The sequence below is a fragment of the Mobula birostris genome, chromosome 5 (genome assembly GCF_030028105.1).
Source record: "Mobula birostris isolate sMobBir1 chromosome 5, sMobBir1.hap1, whole genome shotgun sequence".
NCBI classification, from domain to species: Eukaryota; Metazoa; Chordata; class Chondrichthyes; order Myliobatiformes; family Myliobatidae; genus Mobula; species Mobula birostris.
In genome coordinates, this window is record NC_092374.1 from 47,071,732 (window position 1) to 47,090,269 (window position 18,538).

The window sequence follows — 18,538 nt, forward strand, 5'->3', positions numbered from 1 at the left end:
TAGATGAATATGCTGACACTGTAACGTCCTACATATCCTTTAGTGAAGATATGTGTCTTCCTAAAAAGATCATTGTGAGGTATGACAAGCTGTGGGTCACCAGGGAGTTGAGGATCCTCACACCTACAAAGGATCATGCCTACATGTCTGGAAATAGAAATATAGCTCTGCAAAATGACAGTTTAATAAAGCTCTGAAAGTGGTGAAAGCCACTTGCAAGGATTGGCTAGAGAAAGACTTCAACAACAGTAGCCAGGGATCCTGGAGTTCCTTGCAAAGGCTTACCAACTTCAGACAGATGTGCTCCCAACTGTTGCCCTCCTCTACCTTGGCCCATCAGCTCAATCAGTTCTATTACCAGTTTGAAAAAGAAAATCAAAATCTATCTCTTCTCACTTCCTTTGACGCTGATGTGCTGAACTCCTACTCCACTTCCCTTGCACAACCATTCTAATGTCATTATCCCCCCTTCACCCCAGCCCCATTCACCTTTTTCAGCTTCCTCCCCCTCTTGTCCTCTCATTCCATTCCGCCTTACACTTTCTGTGAAGCAAGAAGACATGTGCAAACTATCTGGTAAACAGAACATTAGGAAAGCTGCAGGCCCTGATGGTGTCTCAACCGGTACTCAACACTGTGCGAATCAGCTAGCACCTGTCTCCACTGAGATACTTAACGCTTCCCTGCAATTATGCAGGGTTCTGGGCTGCTTTAAACTTGAACAATCATTCAAGTTCCCAAGAAAACTTATCATTGGACTTGATGATTATAGGTCAGTCGCTCTGACTTCAGTAGTTATGAAACCCTTGGATACTTGCTTTTAGCCTACCTTTAAGTCCATTACTGATCCACTTCTTGACCTGCTATAGTGTGCTTGTGGAGCAAGTCATTCGATTGAGGGTGCAGTTAACTTGTGCCGTCACTACAGTCTTCAACATTTGGACTCCTTGACACCTATATGAGGATCTTGTTTGTGCATTTTAACTCCATCTTCAACACTATTGTTCTGGAGTTGCTCCACAGAAAGCTAACCCAGCTAGCTTAACCCTACAGTATCTGTCAAACTTCCTTACAGGAAGTCTGCACTCCCACTTGTCCGACCCAATGTCTATAAGCACAGGCTCTCCCCAAGGCTTCGTTCTTTCAACCCTCCTGTTCTCACTTTATACAAATTTCTCAACCTCCACAGACAAATATGTTAAAACCTTGAAGTTCATGGATGTCGTAGCTGTAGTTGGTCTCATCTCTAAAAGTGACGTGATCAGCCTCAGAGAGAGGTAGACAGTCTTGCAGCATGGTGTGTTCATAACAGCTTGGAGCTTAATGCTATCAAGAGAGTGAGAAAGAGGATTGACTAATGACAACCTCCTATCTTGCCACCGCCCCCCTTGAAAATTAATGGTTAGGCTGTATGTGTGTCAAGTCATTGAAATTCCTGGGGATGACCAATATCAATACATTGAAGTGGGACAATTATGTTACATTCATCTCTAGAAAGCCCAGCAGGGATTGTTCTAGAGCAGGGACCCAAGTAAATACTGACAGGAAGTGGAGGGCAGAGGAAGCTGTTCAGGAAGCAGAGGCGAGGCTGCATCACAGGAGGCTGGTGGGAGTGGTCACACGAGGCCGAGCTGGGCTAGGATCTTTTCCAACTCCCCAAATGGACATCATCAGAGGGAAGGAAAGGCACCGTCTAGTTCAGGAGGAGGTGAGAGTAGTAGTGAAGGAGACGAGAGCCTGCAAGATGGTGGGAATGAAGCAACAGGGAGCTTGGACAAGATGGGAGAATGCAGTTGAGAGGGAAGTGACCTGGGCTGAGCTTTGGAAAGCCGAATCACACCACATCCAACTTCTCATCCAGGCAGCGTACGATGTGCTTCCAAGCCCATCAAACCTGCACACATGGGGCAAGGCGGAATCATCTGCGTGCCCACTGTGCTCCAAGCGAGGAACCCTGGAGCACATCCTCAGCAGCTCGCAAGGGCACTTGGTGAGGGAAGGTACAGGTGGAGGCATGATCAGGTCCTGAAGACCATCGCTGAAGCCATCAGCACAGGAGTTGAGTGGGCGAAGTGGTCCCGACCCTCCAAGCAGACCATTGCCTTTGTCAGAGCTGGAGAGCAGCCAATACCTGCCAGAAGAACATCTGCAGGCATTCTGACCTCTGCAAGGGACTGGCAGCTGTTGGTGGACCTCGAACGGCAGCTGAAATTCCCCAACCATATCGCAGCCATCACCCTGCGACCAGACATTGTCCTAGTGTCTGAGTCTACTAAGCAAGTGGCGCTGCTGGAGCTGACAGCCCCATGGGAAGATAGCTTGGAAGAGGCCTTTGAAAGGAAGCTCTCCAAGTACGCAGGACTGGTCAGCAACTGTCAGCAAGCTGGATGGAGAGTGAGGTGTCTCCCAGTGGAGGTTGGATGTAGGGGATTGGCAGCCCATTCTTTAGCCAGAGCCTTCAGCAATTTGGGCATCGAGGGAGAGAGGAAGAGGAGAGCCATCCGCAGTACTACTGATGCGGTAGAGAGGGCCTCAAGGTGGCTGTGGCTCAAAAGAGGGGAGCCATGGAGTCGTAAGTAGCTAGTCATCTGGACACAAGCTGGGGTCTAATCAGCCCCGGCTGGCTCACCTGGAGGAGGGTGGATGATGCTGAAAGACCCGAAACACCCGATGATTCCAGGAACATCACTAAAGATGTGTCCAGAGGCATCAGTAGATGTATGTACACAGCCTTCCTATGCCAGACTAGGAAACTTAACATCTCAAGGGCTATTCTGGTGAATTTTTACTCAACCATTATTGAGAGTGTTCTGACCACACCTATCACCATTTAGTTTCCTGCTGCCTCCTCCCTTTCCAAATCCATGTTGCAGTGAGTGGTTCACTCAGTGTAGAAGATCATTTGGCTGAGAGCTACTGATATCAAAAAACCTGTTCATCACAGTGAAGAAAAGAGCTGGAAAATTGATGCTAACTCCACCCATCTTAACAGTCACCTATTCACCAAATTGCCTTCATGGAGACACTACAGTTCCATGACCACCAGGATTATACGCCTTCTCCAAAGCTTCTTTCCTGCTGTCCTGGCTCTGTTGATAATTATTGAGTCTGTTCATATGTTCACATTCTTTTTAGTTTGTTGACATTTGCATTTGTGGCCATTCTTCTAACTGTTGATCTTTCATGGCTGTTTGCACTATTGTCTTGTAAATTGTTGGTTTCTATTGTGTTGTCTGTTATTGTATTGTCCTCTGTTTCATGCTCGACATTGAACCGCAGTCCATTCTGTTATGGCAATAAGGAGATTCTGATTCTGTTTCTGATTGCGCTGTTACATAGACAATAATATCCTACAGGCCATGAAATCTGCCATCCTTGTCCTGTTTGACTTATCTGTGGCTCCATGCCTATTGCTGGGTTTCATTTTTAACTTGCTCCAATGTTCAGAAGCAATTAGGATGCATTGTAAATGTTGACTTTCTAGCAAGATCGATTTCCCGTGAATAAAGGAAATGAAGTAATTGGTCACTGCTGGCATCACGGTGCGAAATGAAGGCACACCCATCTGATGAAATATACAGGCAAATATTGTATTCCAACAGCATTATCACAGTTTTACCTTTCAAAGTCCAAAGTTAAAGTTGAGTTTATTGTCATATGAATAAGAAGATGTATGCACAGGTGCAATGACAAACTTACTTACAACAGCATCACAGACACATAGCATCGTCTAAGCAGTATTCACAAGAAAAACATAAATGCAACATTTTTAAGAATACGACAATTAGAACACAATATACACGAAAAAATCTGCAGATGCTGGAAATCCAAGCAACACACGCAAAATACTGGAAGAACTCAGCAGGCCAGGTAGCATTTATGGAAAAGATTAAACATAGTTCGGGCTGAGACCCTTCATCAGGACTGGAAAAAATGATGAGAAGTTAGAGTAAGAAGGTGGAGGAGGGGAGAAAGATAGGAGGAAAGGTAAGGAGATAAGATGAGAGAGGGAGACGGGAATGGGGGAATGGTGAAGAAGGGGGCATGTGTGTAGCCTCCAAACTGAAGGCATAAACATCGATGTCTTGAACTTCTGGTAATTGCTCCCCCCCTTCACCATTCATCTTACCTTGTTACCTACTCATCACCTCCGTTTGTGCCCCAACATCTTCCCTTTCTTTCTTGGGCTTCCATCCTCTCTATCAGATTGCTCCTTCTCCAGCCCTTTATCTCTTTCACCAATCAACTTCCCAACTCTTTTTTTCAACCCTCCCCCTCTCCCAGTTTCACCTAACACCTACCACCGTGTACTTCTTCCTCCCCTCCCCTCACTTTCTTGGTCTCGCTTCTCATCTTTTTTTTTCCAGTCACAATGAAGTGTCCCAGCTTGAAACATTGAATGTTTACTCTTATCCATTGATCCTGACTGGCTTGCTGAGTTCCTCCAGAATTTTGTGTGTATTGCTAGAATAAAGTACATCTGCTTTGGTGCAAAGTGATCAACGTGGTCATAGCATTGCTTAATTCTATTGGATTAGGGTTGTGCTGGGCTAATTATCTTCACTGCGCAAGCACACATACATGAAGACCAATCAGAAAAAGCCATCGGTATCAGTTCAAGTTAACTTAAAGGGGAGGTTCTGATTGCAAGTGGGCCAAAGTGGAAGTCATTACCTCTGGCTGAGAAGGCTGAGGAAAGCTAAGGTGGGCCACATAACAGAAGATGTACGTATCCCTCCCCACCATTGAGGGCATTCTCAAGAGGCTGTGTTTCAACACGTGACATGCATCACATTGGGTATGCTTTCTTCTCATAACTACTATCAGGCAAGACCCACACTCAATGACTCAGAAACAGCTTCTTCCCCTTTGCCATCAAATTTCTGAACAGTCCATGAACTCAAGAATTTCCTCATTGTTTCTTCTTTATTGCATTAATATTTATTTTTATGATTTATATTAATTTTCCAACTTTGTGTACAGCTGTTGCAAAATTTAAAAAATTCATTATTTAATCAGTAATAAATTTGTTTCTGATTCTGAAGTTGGTTGCACTGCATAAGGAACAATATGATCATCTTTCATCTTCCTTCACACATCCTGCTTCCCCTTCACCCAAGTCTCTTGTGATTTATAAATTATAGAAGTAATATTGTAATCACCCACTTCACTTACTGTTATTCTACTTTTCAAATTTTCTGCTTCAGATCTGGAAAGCCCCTTTGCCTAGTCAAGCAGCAAAAAAAGCACCCTGTCACTTGTTCTGGACCCTGCAGCCATCAGCTTGGATGCAGCCACTTCAGACCCAGAAGGGAGCAGCCTAGAGGTGACATCTGCAAATGGTGAGTCACTAGGCAGGAGTAGCTTCCAGACAGGGAAAGGGTAGACACTGATCCACTCACCCAGAGGAAAATGTCATCCAATCTATGGCACAAATGAAAAATAACGATGGAACAGCCTGCAGACTCAGGCTGATGACCTCATGCAATAAAATGCTTAGTAGCCTGGCCAGTGCACTCGGTTCACAGAGGTGACTGTGCACTTCTGGCTGCCTGTCATTTTAATTCCCCATCCCACTCTCACCCTGACCTCTCTGTGGCCTCCTGCACTGTTGCAATAAAGCCTAACAAACTGGGAACAATACCTCATTTTTCATCTGGTATGTTACAGTAATGGATTTTCCAACCTTAGCTATTTTGCTGTTTCTTTCCACTGTACACACCATTCCTCTCCCTTTATTCCCATTGCCATGAACGGCCCGTACAGCACATTCCAATAGGCCAGTCCATACAACATCACGTAGTCTTCACAATACTGGCACCACATTGCACAGACAACTCTCCATTCAATCTCTGTCCATCATTTCACCCTATAACAGACATTCTATTAATTGCCTCTTCTAACACTTTGGTTAGTTAGACCAACTTGCCTTCTGTATTTCTTAGTTCTGATGAAGGGTCTTTGACCTGAAATGCTGACTTATTTACACTTCACCAAAGTTCTTCCAGCATTTCTGTCTTTGTTTCCAATTCCAGCCTTAGTTGTTTTCCTACTCTGCAAGATGCAACACCACAACACACCTGCTCAGGATCACTTCACTCATGTACATGGAAGTGTGAAGTTCATTAGGGTATTGATTGAAAATAGATTGTAAAAAACATTAAAAGGGCAGCACCATGAAGTAATGGTAGAAAATGCACAGAGCAGTTGACTTCCCCAAGCAGCTGGAGAGAGTAGTTGGCTCTTCCCAATACATCGGGGTACATCCCTTCCTATCATGGGTAGTATGGAAAGGGTGAGCGGTTTCAGATTCCTGGGTGTCAATATCTCTGAAGATCTATCCCGAGCCAAACATATTGATGCAATTACAAAGGCACTACAGCGGCTATATTTTATTAGGAGTTTCAGGAGTTTTGATCCGCCACCAAAGACTCCAGCAAATTTCTACAGATGTACCATGGAGAGCATTCTAACCAATTACATCACTGTCTGGTGTGGAGGGACCAGTGCACAGGATCAGAAAAAGCTGCAGAAGGTTGCAAAGTCATCCAGCTCCATCATGGGCACTGACCTCCCCAACACTGACAATGTCTTCAAAAGGCAATCCCTCAGAAAGGCAGCATCCGTTGTTGACTCCCATTGCCCAGGACATGCCTTCTTCTCATTGCTCCCATCAGGGGGGAGGGATAGGAGCCTAAAGACACACACTCAACAGCTTAGTAACAGCTTCTTTCCCTCTGCTATCAGATTTTTGAACAGACAATGAATCAACCCATGAACACAGGCTCACTATTTTTGTTTTTCTTTCTCTCTTTTGCACTACTTGTTTAATTTAATTATATATATCATATGTGACTGATATTATATCTGATTCTGACACCTGCAGGAGGTGCTGCCCCAAGAAACAGAATCCATCAATAGGAACAGCTTCTTCCCTGCCGCCATCAAATTTCTGAACAGCCCATAAACCCACGAACTCAACTTCACTTCTTTGTTCTTTTTCCCATAATTATTATATTACATATGCATTCTTATTATAACTTTTATGTGTTGCACTTTACTGCTGCCACAAAACAACAAATTTCATGACATACATCAGGGATAATAAACCTGATTCTGATTGAAAGATCCCCACCATCTGGGCCATGCCATCTCTCACAGCTGCCATTGGGCAGGAGGTACAGATGCCAGAAGACCCACATCATCAGCTTCAAGAACAGGTACTTCCCTTTAACCATTCACTTCTTGAACCTGCAGTACCTGCAAAACCCTAATCACTACTACAGTTTAATTAACACTCTGAACACTCTGATCACTTTGCACTAAAATGGACATCTTTTTTGTTTTAATTTTGTTTTATTTCTTGTAAAATTTGTTTATAATTTGTTTAATAATCGTTTTCTCATGAATGCTGCTTACATGATGCCAAGTAGCTATAATGCTTATATAGGCATTCGTCAGTCTCGTGAGACCATGGATTTGCACCTTGGAAGCTATAATGCTTATGCAAGTAATTTTTTTATTGCACCTGTCATACAGGTACTTATGCATGTGACAATAAACTTGACTTTGACTTTGAAGTGTAGTGTGAGGTTTAAAAGAATATCAATTGAAAATATAGAGAATAAGGATTAAAAATATGTTCTGAAAGTATTAACTTTAATAAAATATTGGAGGAAGATGCCTCTGTAAATAAGATGGTGAACCTGCTTTATGGATCTCCCAATCCATAGATTAGTCAATTAAGTCTCTCAAGTGGAGCACAGAATAGCTTTGAAAATGTTGCAAAAATGACTGCCATTGGTTTCTATGTTATTCTGCACATTCAAAAGTTTAACCAGACATGAATCATAGAGTAATACAGCATAGAAACAGGACCTTCATCCCAATGGTCTGTGCTGACCGTAACTCATATCTATGCAAGTACAATTTGGATCATGTCCCTCTAACCCTCTTTTACCTGTAGATTTGCCCAAGTGTCTTTTAAGTGTTGTAAATGTACATGGCTAAAGCACCTCTTCTGGCAGCTCATTCCACATGCAGACTTTAGAGTGTCAAAGTAATAGAATAATTGTTCATACGTATTTTTTCTCTGTATAAGTAAACATCTGAAGTATAGTTGAGGCCCCCATTGGTTGGAGTCGACTGTGAGTATTGCATTCAAGCTGTCAACATGATATGCAAGCCAGTACCCGAGTCAAGGCAATACAATATGGAGAGCAAGCTGCTGCCCATGCTGCAACTCCTCATCACGCAGCTGCTGAATCCAAAGGCACAGCAAACACCAATATAGTTCAGCGCTAGTGGCGTCACAGCAGTTGCCAGTCAGTATTGAACTCAGCACATGACTTCCTGAGGGACTCCAGCCCCAGATTTTTCCTCAGGGTTTACTCCCAAAACCTTCCCTATGAGTGGGTACAGCCACAAGGTTGCAGAGGTTCGAGATCAGAGTTTTCCTCCTCCTAGGTGAGTTGCCAACTACAGCTGATGAGCTCCATCCGCCCGAAGTGACTGGTAACCTACCTTTGTCCCTCCTCCCATCAGTAAAAATGGTTCTGCCAGGCTTAGTGACTAAGCCACACATGAAGGTCAGGATTTGGTTGTCAGAGGCTATTTGAGATGCACGCCATTGGGAGCAATTAATAGGCAGTGTCAGCTTATTCCTCACTACTTCCTCCTGGCAATGACAACCTGAAGGAACCTTGAAGCATAGTATCTGAGCTTACTGCAATGGAGTAGCTCAAATTCCTTCTCCTCTGAAAAAGAGAAAGAGAGCAGCAATGTGTGGTGGTACAAAGGAAAATAAAATCAAGCCCAGAAACCCTGTAGTGTTCACAGCTGGAATTCTATCTCTCTTGCAGCTGACCTTCAGGCCTTGTACACAAATGGCGATACTAATAAGCAGGATGTGAGGACGATTCCAGATGTAAATGTGATTAATGGAAAACATCTATGGAAATCATACAATGGCCAGCAGCAATTGCAGACTGGAGACAGTCAAGATGATGATATGGCGAATGATTTTACTGATTACATGACTGCAGGTGTACGTGACAACATAATACAAACTATTACTCGAAAAGAACACAATTTTAAAAATATGTCAGGAAAACAAGTATCAGTTTTATTTAGATGTTGCATTGAAGGCTGTGCCAAAAATGATTTATACAATTACTGCAAATAATAAAATAATGTTGACTATAAATCTTCATTTGTGGATTCTTAAATACATTGATTCATGAAAAGCTGGAGGATAAATTTTCAGAAATAAGCTAGGTTGATGAATCCCCTTAATCTTCCAACATGCATTTTTGGAAATTAGTTACAGAAGTCAACACGCCTTGCAGGAATTTCTAGTCCAGATGTTTTCAAAATAATCTGACGTCCCTGCAATCAAATTCTCATTGGGATGTTTCCATTTCGAGAGTGCACATTCATCAAGTTTATTGAAATGTTTTAGTGTGGTTCTCTATGAAGACTTGAAATTTCTTTATGCCTCTGAATTTCTAAAACTGTCAATTAAAATGGTAATGGAAATGCTCCAGTTCTTTTCTCATTTCTTTAATAAAGCCAGTAGGTTAAATGATCCATCACATTGTTAACAGAAGATTGCACCATGTAAAGTTTTTGCACACTGCGCATTGTTAATATGTCCTGATGGAGACAATGGGATCAAAAAGGTTGATTATCCATCATTTATGTAATATGATTAAAATATCCTAAGGTAACTTGCAAAAGTATCATCTAAAATGTGTAATTTAAAACACCACCTTCCCCCTCACCTAGCTTCACCTATCACCCACCAGCTTGCACTCCTTTCCCTCCCCTCACCTTATTCTTGCTTCTTCCCCCTTTTCCAATCTTGATGAGGGGTCTTAGCCCAAAACACCAACTGTTTATTCTTCTCCGTAGATGCTGGCTGATATACTGAGTTTCTCCAGTATTTTCTCTGTGTGTTGCTCTGGATTACCAGCATCTTGTTTCTAAAATATATGACTGTTGGGGCAGTCAAATGTCCTGCCAAATGGGATAAGAAAGAGAAAGATAACAGTTATATTTCAAACCAAGAAATTAAGCAACCAGAGGCACAGAAATTGCATAGAACGGAAATTGCAACCAGTGTCAAGACAGGAGGGCGGCAAATTCTTCACCAGAAAATTGCCTTATGAACCAGGTCTGGCACTCGGGCAATCTCTCCCTCTCTCTCTCTCTCTCTCTCTCTCTCACACACACACACACACACACACACACACACACACATTCTCGACTCCCAAACCAGGTGAGTTTGAATAAGCGTTGCTTCGGATTGTCAAGTTGAAAAAATGATTGGTTGGTCTCCCTGTCATTGTAGAAAGGGTGACACCTCTCTGTCCCTTGTCAGTGAGAGAGAGAACCTGTGAAATGTTGAAGTGCTAGGGTATGGACTGTAGTTTTTTTGCTGGGCTACAGATGATGGTCTCTCTTTGGGGGTTTTGTTATTGCCTACTTGGTGGGAGGTGGGCACTACTGCTGCCTGCTGCAACAGGTGGGGGGAAGGGGTGGGTTGATGCTTTTCTGCTGCCTGTGGGTTGTCAGGGTGTGGGATAGGGCTTTGGGGTTCTAATGTTTTTTCTGTTACTCATTCTTTAGAGTTTTCTGCTGTTTTGTGGATGTCTGCGAAGAGTAAAAGTTTCAGGTCATATACTGTATATATTTTCTGATATTAATTTGAACCATTGGCTATTGAACAATTGAAGAATGATGGGATAAAGAAAAGTGTTGAGAGATAGATTAACCTTGGCCTCATTTACTCAAATTCAGATTACAGTCAGTAAAGCTGGACAAAGGCCAAAGAGATAATTTACTTCATTAATATACATAAAAACAATCCCATTTTCAAGTCTAACATGATGTTGAGGTCTTCTTCTCACCTCCATGCCTATTTATTCAGCAGAGAATCCTCATCCTACTCCAGTTACAATACTTTCCCACATCTCCCACACACCTCTTCCATTTGAACATTCCTTTTTGAACTATCCATTTTCAACTGCCAACATAACATTGGACTTGGACTTCTGAAATGTTGTCATTCTCCAGGAAATGTGGCTTCCTCCCTCCAAAGTTGATGGAGCCCTCAAGGGCATTTTCCCCGTTTCCCAGACATCTGTCCTTACTAAACCACTCCCCTCCTTTCTGCTTAGAGAGGAAACAATGAAATCCCTTAGTCATTACCTTTCATTCTATGAGCCTCCACATCCAGTATAATGTCCTTTGCCATTTCTGCCAGCTCCAACAACATCCTACCATCAGCCATATCTTTCCCTCTTCCCCTTTCTTGCTTTCTTCATGACTCAATGATCTACACATCCTTCCCACCTACCCCTCCCTATCTTTTGCCACTTTCCCCTGTAACCTTAGAAGGTATAACATCTGTCCCTACATCTTCTCTCTCGACACCATCCTGTGAGCTTCCAGGCCAGACAGAAATTCATGTTCACCTCCTCCAATCTGTCTATTGCACTCAGTTCTCTTGATGTGGTCTCATCTATATCATCGAGACCAAACATAGATCAGACAACCATTTTGCAGAGCACCTGAGCACTGTCTACAAGGGCGGTATTAAGCTTAAGTCATTTCAAATACCTTCCAATTTCCAAAATGACCTCTTTACCAGTGACATTTCGAGTATGATGCAGCCGGGTGTTCAGAAGCCTAGTGGCCTGGAGGAAGAAACTGTTTCTCATCCTGACCGTTCTTGTTTTTATGCATCGTAGTTTCCTGCCTGATGGTAGAAGGTTTAATAGCTCCTGATAAATGTTCCCAATGGATGGTAGGGAGACCCCTATGATCCTCTCAGCTGTTCTCACCATAAGGACTTCTGGTCCGATGCTCGGCTCTTCCCATACCAGATGGAGATGCAACTTCTCAGGACACTTTCAATAGTGGTCCTGTTAAATCTTCCCCTTCTCACCTTAAACCTATGCCCTCTAGTTCTTGATTTCCCAGCCCCATGGTAACCGTCAGTTTAGAGCAGGGGTTCCCAACCTTTTTTATTTCATGGACCCATACCATTAACCAAGGCGTCCATGAGTCCCAGTTTGTGAATCCCCGGTTTAGAGTCTATCAGGGACAGAATTCAGTTCTCAGATGATTTGATTATGGATATCATAACTACATAGAAACAGAAGAGTAATAATAGCAGGACACAGAATTTTTGGCAATTGTCCTGGGTGATGACGCTCTAAACTGGATGGGTTCTGGCAGTGCCCCTGTACCTCAACTATACTGCTTGCAGAAAGTACTCTTGTGAGTACGTTAGTGCAATTTTCTGCACCACAATTGCCTTTGGAAGGAATAATTGGGGAACTTTTTGTTCCTTTCTCAGCAAATCAGAAACCTGGCTGGAGTTGCAACCTCCTCAGCAGGAGTTCCACATAATCAAATTGCTCAAATAATTAATTCCACAAAAGGGATATAAAACTTGTCAGAAAATAAGGAGGTTACTTTCTTATAAATTCCTGGCCCTTAATCATTTCTATATGATCTCCATTTATTGCTCATTCACAATTCCCTTGAGAAATAATTGGGCCACTTCCTTGAGACAGTACAGACCACATGATCTAAGTTTGTCCATGTAGTGATGGGTCGGTTGGGATATGATTATGACCTGGTAATGCTGAAACTGGTTCTAGTCTGTTGTGTCTCCAGTCCATGCCTTTCCAAAAGGTTGTTGTAATATGGTCGGAGAGATATTGACAAAGATGTCTGTGTAGCTCGTAAATGCCTCATATTGCAACCACTGTCCACCAGTATTGCAATGGTAAGCATATAAGTATGCCCACAGGATGCCAACCAAATAGGAGGCTTTATCTAGTCTGCCACCTTCATAACTATTATTAATACATTCAACATTAAGCTTACTTGACAATAATAAACAATATGTATCTCTACATATAACCTCCCAGACTCAATCACCACCTCCATCTTTCCTTCCTACACCAGACTCCACCTGACAATCGCCCTTCCTCACCTGGATCCAGCTTTCACATGAGCACAGTTGCCCCACCTGCCTATCTCACCTCTTTATTATCTCTCCTCAGCTCTTTCAATCCAGATGAATGGACTTGACCCAAGTCATCGATTGTCCATTTCCCTCTGCAGATGCTGCCTGACACGCTGAATTCAACCAGCGAAAGGAAACACAGGAATCTGCAGATGCTGGGATCTGGAGCAACATAAAAGTGCTAGAGGAGTTAGATGTTGCCTGACCTTCTGATTTTCTCCAGTGTTTTGTGAGCCCCTTCAGGACTTTGTTTATGCTCCAATGAGCCTCAGGAGAAGCCATCAATCCCCCTGGCTGACCTAGTGAGTTCTGTCCATATTTCACATTTCCAGCACTGTCCATGTTTTACCTCCTCAGCAAGTAAAATACCTGTAGATCTGGCAGCTCGTCATTTTTATTTGTTGAGTTTGTTTAGGATAGGACATCGGGTCAGCCAGATAGTGAGGGTCATTTAAATGAACTATCAGTCCTGGATTTAGATTATTACGACTGATAGAACTGCCAATTGTGACTCAGTGAAAGATGCTGCTCATAAACTGAGACAAGGTTCCAGTGATTACTTTCTATATGAATCAGAAAAATGTGGCTCCCTCTGGAGCTTCCTGAATGCCAATCACTACCTTCCCACAGCTCTTAATTGGCATTAACCATCATCATCTGTTCCCATGGCATCCCTCCACTAGCGGTTAGAAGCTTCTTATCAACCACACTGGATTTCACAGCATACTTGGCCTCATTTGATGGAAGCTACTCCCGTTAACACAAATTCCCTCTGGCTACACAAACAAACATTGGCCTTCTTTAAAGGAACTAGCCACTCTGCTCAATCTCTTCCCAAAGACCTTTGAAATATCCCAAACGCTCTCCTTACCCCTGCACCCTCCTGCCATTCTCGTCACCTCCTTCCACAACACTGATTTCCAGATAGCAGCTGTCCTTCACCCCTTCCTGACCTGCAGTCAAGTAACGTACAGTGGCTAATACTATCTGTATGCTTGGCAAATAGATCATAAGTTAAAATATGCAAGGACTGTTCCTGCTGAAAAGTTCTTTACTATTTGAACAAAGATTAGTAATGGAAGATTGGTAAGATGTAACGGTGTCCATGATAGGAGGTTCTCTAACAGACCTTATTAAATAAAAATTGTAGGTAGTTCCACCTTTTGCAGTATTTGCAGATCAAGTGAGAGGGATAGTGATGTCCTAATGCGTTACTCTGATGCAGAGTCTGGACCCAGTGCACTGACCATCCCTTTTGTCCCACATATGCAACTTGACTTGCTGCGGTCCTCCAGCAGTTTGTTCTTTGTTCCAGATTGCAGCATCTGCAATCTTTTGTGACTTCACTTTACAAATTGTTAATTAATGAAATCTTGTCTTTAATGTCTGATCTTGTTAATAACTATACATAAAATCGTAGCCTGTGTTTGTTATTAATTGTTGCATCTGTGATACAAGTAGGATAGGACTAACATTCAGATTAAACTTCTACCAGACTCTAGCAAATTTCTACAAATGTACCGTAGAGAGCATTCCAATTGGTTGCATCACCATCTGATATGGAGGGCCCAAAGGATCAGAAAAAACTAAGAGGTTTGCAAACTCGGTCAGTTCTATTATGGGCACTAGCCTCCCCGGCATCCAGGACATCTTCCGAAGGCAATGCCTCTAAAAGTGACATTCATCATTAACAATACCCATCACCCAGGCATGCCCTCTTCTCATTTCTACCATCAGAAAGCAGGTAGAGAAGACTGAAAACATGCACTTAACTTTTTAGGAACATTTTCTTCCCCTCTGCCATCAGATTTATGAATGGACAAGGAATCAACCCATGAATACCACCTCACTATCTTTTTGCTGTCTTTTTGTACTACTTAGTTAATTTAATTTCTGCTTGTCTGCCACCCAAACAGATCACACAAAGCACATCGAGGTAGCACAAAAGGGAAAAAAATAATTCAGAATGCAGAATATGGTGTTACAGTTACAGGGAAGACAAGTAAAATGCAAGGGCATGATGATGTGAATTGAAAGATCAAGAGTTCATCTTTATTGAATAAGTGGTTCATTCACTGGTCTTGTAACAGTAGGATAGAAGCTGTCCTTAAGCCTGGTTGATGTGTTCTTAAGCTTTTGAAAAAGGTCTGAAGAAGAGAGAATGATCAGTGTTGGAGGGGTGTTTGATCATACTGTATAGTTTACCAATGTAGCATTAAATGTAGACATAGTCATAGAGGCTGGTTTTCATGATAAACTACACTATATTCGTAACTCTCAGCCAAAATGTATAATTAAATTATTTACTCATAGTCATAGTCATAGTCATACTTTATTGATCCCAGGGGAAATTGGTTTTCATTACAGTTGCCATAAATAATAAATAGTAATAAAACCATAAATAGTTAAATAGTAATGTGTAAATTATGCCAGGAAATAAGTCTAGGACCAGCCTACTGGCTCAGGCTGTCTGACCCTCCAAGGGAGGAGTTGTAAAGTTTGATGGCCACAAGCAGGAATGACTTCCTATGACGCTCTGTGTTGCATCTCGGTGGAATGAGTCTCTGGCTGAATGTACTCCTGTGCCCAACCAGTACATTATGTAGTGGATGGGAGACATTGACCAAGATGGCATGCAACTTGGACAGCATCCTCTTTTCAGACACCACTGTCAGAGAGTCCAGTTCCATCCCCACAACATCACTGGCCTTACGAATGAGTTTGTTGATTCTGTTGGTGTCTGCTACCCTCAGCCTGCTGCCCCAGCACACAACAGCAAACATGATAACACTGGCCACCGCAGACTCGTAGAACATCCTCAGCATCATCCGGCAGATGTTAAAGGACCTCAGTCTCCTCAGGAAATAGAGACGGCTCTGACTCTTCCTGTAGACAGCCTCAGTGTTCTTTGACCAGTCCAGTTTATTGTCAATTCATATCCCCAGGTATTTGTAATCCTCCAGCGTGTCCACACTGACCCCCTGGATGGAAACAGGAGTCACCGGTACCTTAGCTCTCCTCAGGTCTACCACCAGCTCCTTAGTCTTTTTCACATTAAGCTGCAGATAATTCTGCTCACACCATGTGACAAAGTTTCCTACCGTAGCCCTGTACTCAGCCTCATCTCCCTTGCTGATGCATCCAACTATGGCAGAGTCATCCAAAAACTTCTGAAGATGACAAGACTCTGTGCAGTAGTTGAAGTCTGAGGTGTAAATGGTGAAGAGAAAGGGAGACAAGACAGTCCCCTGTGGAGCCCCAGTGCTGCTGATCACTCTGTCAGACTCACAGTGTTGCAAGCACACGTACTGTGGTCTGCCAGTCAGGTAATCAAGAATCCATGATACCAGGGAAGCATCCACCAGCATCGCTGTCAGCTTCTCCCCCAGCAGAGCAGGGCGGATGGTGTTGAACACACTGGAGAAGTCAAAAAACATGACCCTCACAGTGCTCGCTGGCTTGTCCAGATGGGCGTAGACACGGTTCAGCAGGTAGACGATGGCATCCTCAACTCCTAGTTGGGGCTGGTAGGCGAACTGGAGGGGATCTAAGTATGGCCTGACCATAGGCTGGAGCAGCTCCAGAACAAGTCTCCCCAGGGTCTTCATGATGTGGGAGGTCAATGTCACCGGTCTGTAGTCATTGAGGCCGCTGGGGCGCGGCGTCTTCGGCACAGGGACGAGGCAGGACGTCTTCCACAGCATAGGAACCCTCCGGAGCCTCAGGCTCAGGTTTAATTGGGTATACTAATGAAGAGTATACTCAGGCCGCTCCTGTACCTAATAAAGTGACCAGAGTGTACCTGCATGTTCGTGCTCTTTTGCTGCTGTAGCCCATCCACTTCAAAGTTTGACGTGTTGTATGTTCAGAGGCACTTTTCTGCACATCACTGTTCTAACACATGGTTATTTGAGTTACTGTTGCCTTTCTGTTAGCTTGAACCAGTCTAGCTATTCTCCGACCACCCTCATTAACAAGGCATTTTCGTCTACAGAACTACTGCTCAATCATTCCATGGTCAAACTCACTTGGATCACATTTCTTCCCATTCTGATGTTTGGTCTGAAAAACAACTGAATTTCTTGACCATGTCAATAGATAAGATAGAGGCAGGAAAGTTATTTCCACTGATAGGTGTGACTAGAACTAGGGGACATAGCGTCAAGATTCAAGGGAGTAGATTGCGGACGGAGATGAGGAGCAACTTTTTTTTTCCAGAGGATGGTGAATCTGTGGAATTCTCTGCCCAATGAACCAGTGGAGGCGACCTCAGTAGATGTATTTAAGAGAAGGTTGGATAGGTCTTTGCATAGTAGTGGAATTAAGGGTCCTGGGAAAAAGGCAGGTAGATGGAGGTGAGTCCTTGGCCAGATCAGCCATGATCTTACTGAATGGCAGAGCAGGCTCGATGGGCCAGATGACCTACTCCTGCTCCTATTTCTTTTGTTCTTATGTCTGCATGTTTTTATGCATTGAGTTGCTGCCACATGATTGGCTGACTAGATATTTTCATTAATGAACAGGTGTACAAGTGTACCTAATGAGGCCACTGAATGTATGTATACAAACGTGTGTGAATTGCACTGTGCTGCTACCGCAAAACAACAAACTTCATGACATATGCCAGTGATATTAAACCTGATTCTGATTCTGAAATTGTTGAAAAACACAACAGTGGATCCTAAATTTTCCATCTGCCACAAAACGTTGAAAAGAAACTCTGAATTATTCCAACATTTTACATCATTAAGAATAAATTGATAGATATGAAAAAATCTCATATTTAAACAGTTATTACTCTTTAGAAGGGTTTGTCCTCTTGTCAATTCGGTTTGGCAATTATCAAGTGTGCTTTGTTAGTCATTTCACTCTGGTATATACCTCAACCAGAGTACATTTGAGCTCTTACATACACACAAATCTGATGCTCCAAAGGTACAATTAACTTGTGGCCATTGAGAAAAAAAATATCTCCACTGCATTACAGAATTCTCCTTCACCAGTTGCCCCATCCACAAATACTGCACATGCTTCTTTGTGTCCGGTGTGTCAAACCTTTTTCTGAATCACTCTACTAAGTGTTCTGAAAGGGCATGCCTTTACAGAAGAACTTTCAGTCACTGTGCGTTCATTTTCTCAATAGCCTCTGCTGTCTTCTAAAAGCTGCTCTTTGTTTACTAGCAAAAGCAAACCATAGTTTTGTACAAGGACCATTATTTTTCAATGGTTTTGGGCAACAGAAACTCACTGCAATCCCTCAAAAATCAACTGAATTCTGCTCAACATCAATCCAAGTGGGGGGGACAGTGGGCTACCACAGTCTAGTAGTTTAGAATATTTGTTGTTTATAAATTGGTCTTTGTGTTGGCGCGTGGCCAAGTGGTTAAGGTGTCGGACTAGTGATCTGAAGGTCGCTAGTTTGAGCCTCAGCTGAGGCAGCGTGTTGTGTCCTTGAGCAAGGCACTTAACCACACATTGCTCTGCAGTGACACTGGT